Source organism: Giraffa tippelskirchi, chromosome 2 (genome assembly GCF_054371585.1).
Source record: "Giraffa tippelskirchi isolate mGirTip1 chromosome 2, T2T-mGirTip1v1.2.pri, whole genome shotgun sequence".
NCBI lineage: Eukaryota > Metazoa > Chordata > Mammalia > Artiodactyla > Giraffidae > Giraffa > Giraffa tippelskirchi.
In genome coordinates, this window is record NC_137276.1 from 221,608,742 (window position 1) to 221,618,717 (window position 9,976).

Consider the following 9,976-nt stretch of genomic DNA (forward strand, 5'->3'; position numbering starts at 1 on the left):
TAGATGTCACAGCTAAGAGCCTGCATGCCGCAGCTAAGACCCAGTGGAGCCAAATGAAAAAAGAAAAGAAAAAAAAGAGAGAGAGAGAGACATATTTTATTTTCTCTTCACCTCTTTCTAGTCAAGAGAAAGAGTTCAGCTGGGTGGCATCGAGTCTCTTGTAATATTCAGTCAGTTGGAGTCTGGCTGAAAGCCTCTTTCTATCTAGTTATAGGTCTTCTCTTTCTCTGTGTGGTCTCTCTGTGTAGAATATTTAGGTTTCCGTATAGCATGGTGGCTCACAGCTCTTGCACAAGGGTTCCAGCAAGCAAAGTGAGAGTAATCTTTCATGAACCAGCTTTAGAAGTCACAAAGCGTAACATTTTGCTATAAGTAAGTCATAAACCAATTTAATGGATGCTTTTGAATTGTGGTGCTGAAGAAGACTCCTGAGAGTCCCTTGGAGTGCAAGGAGATCAAACCAGTCAATCTGAAAGGAAATCAACCCTGAATACTCACTGGAAGGACTGATATTGAAGCTGAAGCTCTGACACTTTGGCCACCTGATGCAAAGAGCAGATTTTTTGGGAAAGACCCCGACACTGGGAAAGATTGAAAGTGAAAGGAGAAGGGGGCAGCAGAGGATAAGATAGTTAGAGCATCACCGATTCCATGGATCTGAATTTGAGCAAACTCCGGGAGACAGTGAAGGATGGTGGAGTCTGGCAAGCTGCAGCCCATGGGGTCACAAAGAGTCAGACACAAGTGAGTGGCTGAACAACATACTTAAACCTGAGCGGCTACTAGGGGGCAGGGAGTAACACTCAGGGAGATACTCTGTAAAACTTAATTCCTGTTACACACTTTGTTTTATAACTATGGTCCTACTCTCCTCCATGTAGCTAAATCCAGGGTCACTCTTTAGAGTCATGTAACTTCACAGTTCAGCAGCTTTTAATACAGTTGTCAACTCTCTCCCGTTTGAACATTTTTATCCCTCAGATTTCGTGACACCACACTTCTTTCTATGTTCATGTCTTCCTTCTTTGTCAACTTTTCCTTCTCTAGAGGACTTTACATGTTGGAGTTTCTCATTCAAACCCAGTCCTGCTTCTCTTTTCATCCTAGGCATTTGATTTTCTGTGGCTGCTATAACAAATCGCGACCTACACGGTAGATGGCATCACCGACTCAATGAACATGAGTTTGATCAAGCTCTGGGAGATAGTGAAGGACAGGGAAGCCTGAGGTGCTGCAGTCCATGGGGTCACAAAGGGTTGGATGTAACTGAGCAACTAACATGATAGTTTAAGTGAGAAATTTATTTGCTCACAGTTCTGGAATTCGGAAGTCTGCTGTCAGCGTGTCAGCATGGCTGTGCCCCCTCCAGAGGGCCAAGGGGAGATTCTTTTCCTAGTCGATTCCAGTTTCTGGTGACTGTTGGAATTCCTTGGCTTGGGGATGCATCTCTTCAATCTCTGCATCTATCCTCACACAGTATTCTTTCTGTGCTACTTAAAGAACACCTGCTATTGGATTTAGAGACCACATGGATATTCTAGGATGAACAGCTCATTTCAAGATCTTGACATTAATTATATCTACAAAGACTATTTTTCCAAATAAGGTAACATTCACAGGTTCAGGAGAGTAGGAAATAGACTTTTTTTGGGGGGGGAGGAGGAGACCAGGCAGCCCCCTGAGCATTCCTCACCTATTCTGTGGATTTAATTGCCATATAATTAGAAATTCGTATTGCCAGCTTCCTGGCTATTTCTTCTGAATTTTGCACTTACATATATTTGTATGCATATACATATGCAAGTGTAAAATTATATATATACATATATAAATACACATATATACTTGTGAAAGTGAAATCACTTAGTTGTGTCCGACTCTTTGCAACCCCGTGGACTGTAGCCTACCAGGCTCCTCTCTCCATGGGATTCTCCATATATATATATGGGCTTTCCTGGTAGCTCAGTCATAAAGAAACCACCTACAATGCAGGAGGTACAGGAGATGTGAGTTCCATCCCTGGGTCAGGAACATCCCCTGGAGAAGGGCATGGCAACCCCCTCCAGTATTCTTGCCTGGAGAATCCCATGGACAGTGAGCCTGGGAGTCTACAGTCCACAGGGTCTCAAAGAGTAGGACATAACTGAAGCGACTTAGCACACATGCACATATGCGTACACACACACACGCACACACATATGCACACATATGTACATATACATGTGTGTATATGTACGTGTGTGTGTGGTGTGTGTGTATGTAACTGCCTGCTCTACATCTCTTTGGGAATATCAGAAAGATTCTTAGCACTTGTTCAAAACTGAATCACTATACATTTGTGCTCAGTCATTAAGTTGTGTCTGCCTCTTTGACACCCATGGACTATAGCCCACCAGGTTCCTGTGTCCATAGGATTTCCCAGGCAAGAATATTGGAGTGGGTTGCCATTTCCTTCTCTAGGGGATCTTCCTGACCCAGGGATCGAACCCAGGTCTCCTGCATTGCAGGCAGATTCTTTACCGTCTGAGCTACCAGATGCCTTGGCTCCCTGTTTTATTCAAATAGCTAGGGTTTTGAGTCAACCTTTCTCATCAAGATTATTACAGCGATCTTCGTCTGGTAGTCCTTTTTCCAAAGCAATCTCCTGCCGTAGATCAGCCTACCTGCTTGACCCCTAGGTATGTAAAACCAGCTACCACCTCCAAGGTCTTCCTGCAAGGTAGAGACAATTGGAGGGAAACTTCTTTCAGCAGGTCAAGGAGCTGCCTAAGTCTGTCCCTGCACATAGCTGTTGACTGAATAAAAAGGAAAAGCAAAAAAAAGCACAACTTAGAGGTTGAGAATTATGTTTTATTTGGCAGATTTCCTGAGGACTTAATCCCAGGCAACCTCTCAGAAAGCTCTGAGGGATTGCTCCAAAGAGATAAGGAAGGAGCCAGAATATATAGAAGTGTGCCAAAAGCAAACAAACAAACCCAGGTAATCAGATCATCAAAAGATGACTGTTAATTAAAGAAAACAAGACATCTCAAGTTAATGAATGTAATGCTCATCTATGTATGGGAAGATGGCAAGAGTCTGGGCTCACTGAAATCTTTCCTTTGATTTACATCTTAGCTATCTAGAGTCAGTATTCTGTCCTTGCCCGTGGAGAGTTCACTCAGAGTGTGCGGCCAGCACTGGGTCCAGTAGCTGACATCTTGATGGCTGCAAAATCCTTTGTTTACTGATATGCCAGGTGACACTCCTTTCCACACAGCATATTAAGGTCTTCATGAAATTGTACAAGCCTGCTTTTGTCACCTCATTTACTGCCATGGCACTGAAAGCAGCACCTGTGTTTCCCTCAACACACAGCGCTCAGTCCACTTTCTGGGTCCCTACATTTGATGTTGCCTGTGATGAGTAACCCTACCTCCATAATCCTTCTTTCAAGTGTATTCACTTCTCAGACTGCCTTGTTAAATCACCAGTATGTTTAATTCTTTGTATCCATGCGTGCTAAGTTGATTCAGTCGTGCCTGACTCTTTGCAACCCCAGGACCCATAGCCCGCCAGGCTCCTGTGTCCATGGAGTTCTCCAGGCAAAAATATTGAAGTGGGTGGCCATGCCCTCTTCTAGGGGATCTTCCTGACCCAGGGATTGAAGCAACATCTCTCATGTCTCGTGTATTGGCAGGTGGATTCTTTACCACTAGTGCCCCCTGGGAAGCCCAAATTGAATAGTGTCTCCCTTCATAGTCATATCTATCTGAAATCTCAAAATGTAACCTTAGTTGGAAATAAGATCTTTACATATATAATTATGTAAGGAACTGAAGATGATATCATCCTGGAATTAGGATGGGTTCTAAACTCATTAACTTATGTCTTTATAAGAAGAGAGGGTACTTCCCTGTGGTCCAGCGGCTTTGACGCCACACTCCCAATGCAGGGGGCCAAGGTTCAATCCCTGATCAGGGAGCTAGACCCCACATGTCACAACTAAGAGTCTGCATGCCACAACTAAGACCCCACACAACCAAGTGAATAAGAAAATACAAATAAATATTAAAAAAAAAAAAAAGAAGAAGAAGAAGAGAGAAGATGGGAAGGTACACCAAGAAGATGGAGGTAGAGATTGGTTATACTGTCACAAGCCAAGAACACCAGAAACCGCCAGAAGCTGGAAGAAGCATTCTCCCCTAGAATACAAAAGTATCAGCATCTTGATTTCAGACTTCTAGACTTTTGATAGAATAAATTTCTTTTTTTAAACCTTCAAGGTTGTGATCATTTGTTATAGTAGCCCTAGGAAATTAATATAGATCCTTTTTTTTTTCTTCCTAATTCAATCCTCCAATCCACCCTGAGGAGTAACGCTACTATTTCTGTTTTTCAAGGGTGGAAGCAAACTCAAAAAGAGTTAAGTGAGAAGTTGAGGGCCACTGAGCTGTTAAGTGAGGAAACTGAGATTAGAACACGTTTGTGTGATTCTAAAGTTCTGTCTTCTCTTAACAATGTTATTCACTGAGAGAATGGTAATATAAACTTAGAAAGATTCCCTTTTAAAAATATAAATAAAATTAAGAGCTTAAAATATTAAACATCTGTTATATAAAAGAGTGAGCTTCCCTGAGGGCTTAGTAGCAAAGAATCCACCTGCAGTGCAATAAACACGGATTCAATCTCTGGGTCAGGAAGATCCCCTAGCGGAGGACATGACAACCTACTTCAGTATTCTTGCCTGGGAAACCCCATGGACAGGAGCTTGGCAGGCTACAGTCCAAGGGACTGCGAAGAGTCAGACACGACTTAGCGACTAAACTGCCGCCATCACTATTACATAGAAATTGGAAAGTGTTACTGTAGAAAACTTTATTATGAGACAGTGCAAGGTAATACTTATCCCTGTACAAATGCTTTCATAATAAGTCTATGGAGTTGGGTGTCCTCTATCTGCCAAATTGTTATGTTAAGAATTCATTTCAACCCTGTGTGGGAGGCACTGTTTATGGTGCCAGTTTTACACATGGTGAAAAGGAGAGTTGGGAGGGCTACTACACAGAATAATGTCCTCCCAAAGATATCCACATAATCACTGGAAGTTGTGAATACATTACTTTACATGTCAAAATATATGTTAGTTAATTTAGGAGTCTTTAGATGGGGAAATTGGAGAAGACAATGGCACCCCACTCCAGTACTCTTGCCTGGAAAATCCCATGGATGGAGGAGCCTGGTAGGCCACAGTCCATGGGGTCGCTAAGAGTTGGACACGACTGAGCGATTTCACTTTCACTTTTCCCATTCATGCACTGGAGAAGGAAATGGCAACCCACTCCAGTATTCTTGCCTGGAGAATCCCAGGGACGGCGGAGCCCGGTGGGCTGCCGTCTATGGGGCTGCACAGAGTAGGACACGACTGAAGCGACTTAGCAGCAGCAGCAGCAGCAGATGGGGAAATTATCCTGAATTACCTGGGTGGGCCATTTGTAATCAGGAAAGTCCTGATAAAGAAAAGAGGGGAGAAGAATAATTAGAGAAGGAGATGTGATGACAGAAGAAGTAAAGAGAAAGAAATTTGGGGACATCTCTAGCAGTCCAGGGGTTAAGACTTAGCTTTACAATGCAGGCTGTGTGGGTTTGATCCTTGGTTAAGGAACCGAGATCACACATACCTTGTAGAAAAAAAAAAAAAGAAAGACATAAAACAGAAGCAATATTATAACAAACTTCAGTAAAAGCTTTTAAAAAATGGCCTACATTAAAAAAAAAAAAAAAAAAAACCTTTAAAAAAGAGAAAGAAATTTGAAGATTTCAGGCTGTTGGCCCTGAGTTTGGAGGATGAGGCCATGAGACAAGGAATGCTAGTGGTCTCCAGAGACAAGAAAAGACCAGGGAATAGATTCTCCCCTTTGGCCTCCAGAAGGAATGCAGCCAGCCCTGCCAATGCTTTGAGTTTCTGACCTGCAGGATTATAGAAGAATAAATATGTGTTGTTCTAAAGTATTAAGTTATATCAACCCAATGAAAGGTAACTGCAGGGTTGATGGGAATAGGGACAAGTTTCCTTCTTGTTGAGATAGAGTCACTGGAAGAAAGGCCTTTGTTGTACTTGGATAGGAAATATGAAACTGCCACAACCATGTTTCTGGCAGCTCAGGATGAACCCTGGACTGGGATGAAACTCCCACATCAGAGGAGGACATTTCTGAGAGAGTCAGAAAGAAATGGAGCAGGATTTGTGCCTAAAACACGTGTTCTCTGTTCTACTTACCTCTGGAGTTTAGGGTTTGTTATTGTCATGAAATGAGCAGAAAAGTCTAAAAATAAATAAAGTACTAAGTTTGTAGCAATTTGTTACAGCAACAGTAAAATACTAATGCAGAGGGATTAGAAATTGTCTCATCGATCTTCATACAGAAGGTACAGCTGGAACCAAGGCCTTTTTGACAACACAGTTTCATGGTGCCTCTCATCTTGGTGAGGGACATTCACATTCAGAAAAAAAGACCAATCCACATGAGAAAAAAATAAGTGTCTCAGTCTACCAAACTGGAAGTATACATTTACCACATGCACAATAAAGGTGAAAAAAAATGAACCAAGTAAATATTTACAGATGATAAACTACCTCTTTTTCCTAAATGTAAAAAAAAAAAAGACATTCATCAAATTTTATTAAATTTTAAATTCTAGCCAGATGTATATCCCTTTGTTGTAGACTCAAATTTGATCACCACCCAAGTCTTTTTCAATGTCTTCTCTTATACTGGCTTATTTCCAAAAGCAGATGAAAATTATGGTTGTCCAATTGCAACTTGTTACAAAATATATCTTTTTCTATTTACATAAAAAGATGAAAGATTACTCAAACTCTGTGAGTTCATGGTTAGTTAGCCTCAACACAAACGAGAATTCTTATTCTACTGTATTTTGTTTAACAAACATGATTCCATGTTTATTATTAAATTATAATAAAAACCTGTTCAAATGATCATTTCTTTCTTTCCAAGTTAAATGTTACATTTTCAAGGGGATGCTGAAAACTTCAACAAGACACAACTGTATATGTAAGCATATTTTTTTGTTTAAAAAAGACATTCACCTTATTTTAGCTTTCTAATATATACAATGCCAACACATGTGCTACTTTTTATAGGCAGTGATTTTTCTATAATGTGTTATAGAACACTATATATAAAATGTGGTTCTATATTGTACAGGGGAAATAGACTCCATAGCCTCTGTCTTTTCAAGGAGTTTGGTTAAGAAACCAGAATATATACCAAAGATCTAAAGATAGGGCTAATAAATCTCTGAATCTAATAAATCCCTAATAGATCCCTCCATTTAATCCACTCCCTCTTCCAGGCATTTTCCACATCACAATGACATATCATTGCACATTGATTTGTTTGTCAGGATCTTCCTGAAATTCACTAGTCTTATCAGAGTCTTCCCTGGTGTCTCAGAAGTGAAGAATTTGCCTGCAATTCAGGGGACCCTGGTTCGATCCCTGGGTTGGAAAGTTTCCCTGGAGAAGAAAATGACAACCCAGTATTCTTGCCTAGAGAATTCCATGGGCAGAGGAGCCTGGCAGGCTATGGTCCATAGGGTTGCAAAGAGTTGGACATGACTGAAACGATTTAGCACACATACAAAAACAAGTGACATTAATAAGTGTCACAACAAATATTCACTGTTTTTTCCCTTTCTCTTTGTTGGATAGGTCCAGTGATGTTTCACTGAGCAATTGGAATTGAACTGCTGGAGAGAAAGATGCTTAGCAACTGAGTGTGGCAGGTGGGCACTGGCAGAAAGTGTGAGACTTGGTCGATGGGTGACTGACTTTACTGAAGTGAAATTGTTTAAGAATAAAGGGACCTGAGACCGCAGAGATGAGTCAAGGTCAAGTTCAAAAAAAACCTTGAATTTTGAGCTCTAAGATCCATGTTTGATCCTTCAGGTTTAGACATTGTTTTCTTAAATGTATTTAGTAAAACATAATACAGTATATAGAGTGAAGTCAGTTTGCTTGGGCTCTAATCAATGCTAATTGTTGCTTCAGATAAGATGCTTTATGCTTCTTTGCTTTAATTTCCTCAACTTGCAAATGGTCTAATAAATAAGTCATATCCTCCTAGAGTCACTGTGATGTTCAAATGTGTTAACACCAAAGTGTTTAAAAAGATGCCTTGTTCATAAAAAGTGCTGAATAAAAAAAAATTTTGGCCCTGCCTCTGCATGGTATGTGAGATCTTGGTTCCAAGACCAGGAATCAAACCCACATGCCCTTCATTAGAAGCACAGGATTTTAACCACTGGACCACCAGAGAAGTCCAGAGAAATATATTTTAGTATTCCACAGAACACAGATATTACAAAGGCTTTATACAAAGCTAAATACAATTTGTTTTCTCAGATTCTTATTTCAACAGTTTTGCGCCATTCAGAAGAAGAAATTAGTTTCCACAAGTTTAATTTTCTTTCACCCAGTGAGAAAGGGGCTTTCTAAATGTCTCTAGTGGTAAAGAACCCGCCTGCCGATTCGGGAACATAAGAGATATGTGTTCAATCCCTGGGTCAGGAAGATCCGCTGGAGAAATGAAATAGCAATCCACTCCAGTATTCTTGCCTAGAGAACCCCACAAACAGAGGAGCTTGGCAGGCTACAGGCTACAGGCTACAGGGTGCAAAGAGTTGGGTATGACAAAAGGAACTGAGTACAGCACTGTGTTTAAGAAATTGGGTGATCTTAATTTTTTAAATTATTTATTTGTTGTATTATTAATTTTATTACAGAATCAAGCATCTTAATAACACTTATTACTATTCTATGATACAGTTTTGGAAATCTGTTTTGTCTATAAATCCTCCTGTCTGTAAGACAAACAGAATCAGTTCTTACTATTTGAGCTTATGGGTTCTAGAAAGTCTCCCCACAAACACTGAAATTGCAAATACTAAACTATTGCTTCTAGGGAATACACAAGCTTAAATTCCCCCAAGCCTCTACTTACATTTTCTTCCACCTAGACACCATTTCCCTCATCATGGTAAAATATTTCTTTCTTAAGCTGAAATAGCACAAAGCAAAGAAGCAATTATCTAAAGGACACATCTTGCTAATGCATACACAAAATAAATGGAGATAAAGCAGAGATGTTCAGAAAAAGTTCAAAGCTATGGCAGAAGGAAGCTGAAATGCTGAATGTAGTTCCTAGGAAGAAGTCTGGCCGGGCCATTTCTCACTGGTCTGCACTGGGTGTGCACTGCTTCTGTAACAGCTTGCCCAAGCAATCGTTGAAAACTATTTTCAATCTTTGCCTTTGTTTCATAAAAGTGAAAATCCTCTGTGGATTTATTTCAGCTGGCCACAACAGGAACTAATGTAGACATTTTCTTAAAGTGAAGTGGCATAAAGCAAACTTTGAAAAGCAGGGGAAACCTGCATATGGATTTGTTTGTCAGTATCTTCCTGAAATTAACAAATTTCATTACAGTAGTGTGTGTGTCTGTGCCTAGTCACTCAATCATGTCCAACTCTTTGAGACCCCATGGACCGTAGACACCAGGCTCCTCTGTCCATGGGATTCTGCAGACAAGAGTACTGGAGTAGGTTGTCATTCCCTTCTCCAGGGGATCTTCCCTACCCTTCAGAGTAAAAAACCTACTGTTTCACAAAATCCTCTTCCTCTTTAATACAGAAGAGGTACTTTTTTTTTAATTCTTCTGCATCTTCCTGACCTGCAGAATCAGTCCCTCCTTCAAGTTCAGAGTTTTCACAACATAAACACCTTTTGAAATGTGCACACTTCCCAGTACTAGCTGAGGATGGTTTACCATGACCCTCAGTGATGTGACCAGAAATTTCTTTGGGTTTTTTAGCCTCACGGCAGACTTGTCCGCTACCCTTTTTTCTTGGTGGTCAGCTCACAAACCCAGAGATTCAGATACTATTCTTATTTCTTATAGCTTTGTCACACACTCT

At 40.6% G+C, this 9,976-nt stretch overlaps 1 long non-coding RNA gene across 1 annotated transcript; it reads left to right on the forward strand.

Annotated features, from left to right (window-relative positions):
• The first annotated feature begins 1,313 nt into the window (after positions 1-1,313).
• Positions 1,314-7,880, forward strand: LOC145539190 (uncharacterized). The gene is made up of 2 exons (XR_014077617.1): positions 1,314-1,606; positions 7,715-7,880. It is a non-coding gene; the product is annotated as an uncharacterized LOC145539190 (long non-coding RNA).
• The last annotated feature ends 2,096 nt before the right edge of the window (positions 7,881-9,976 follow it).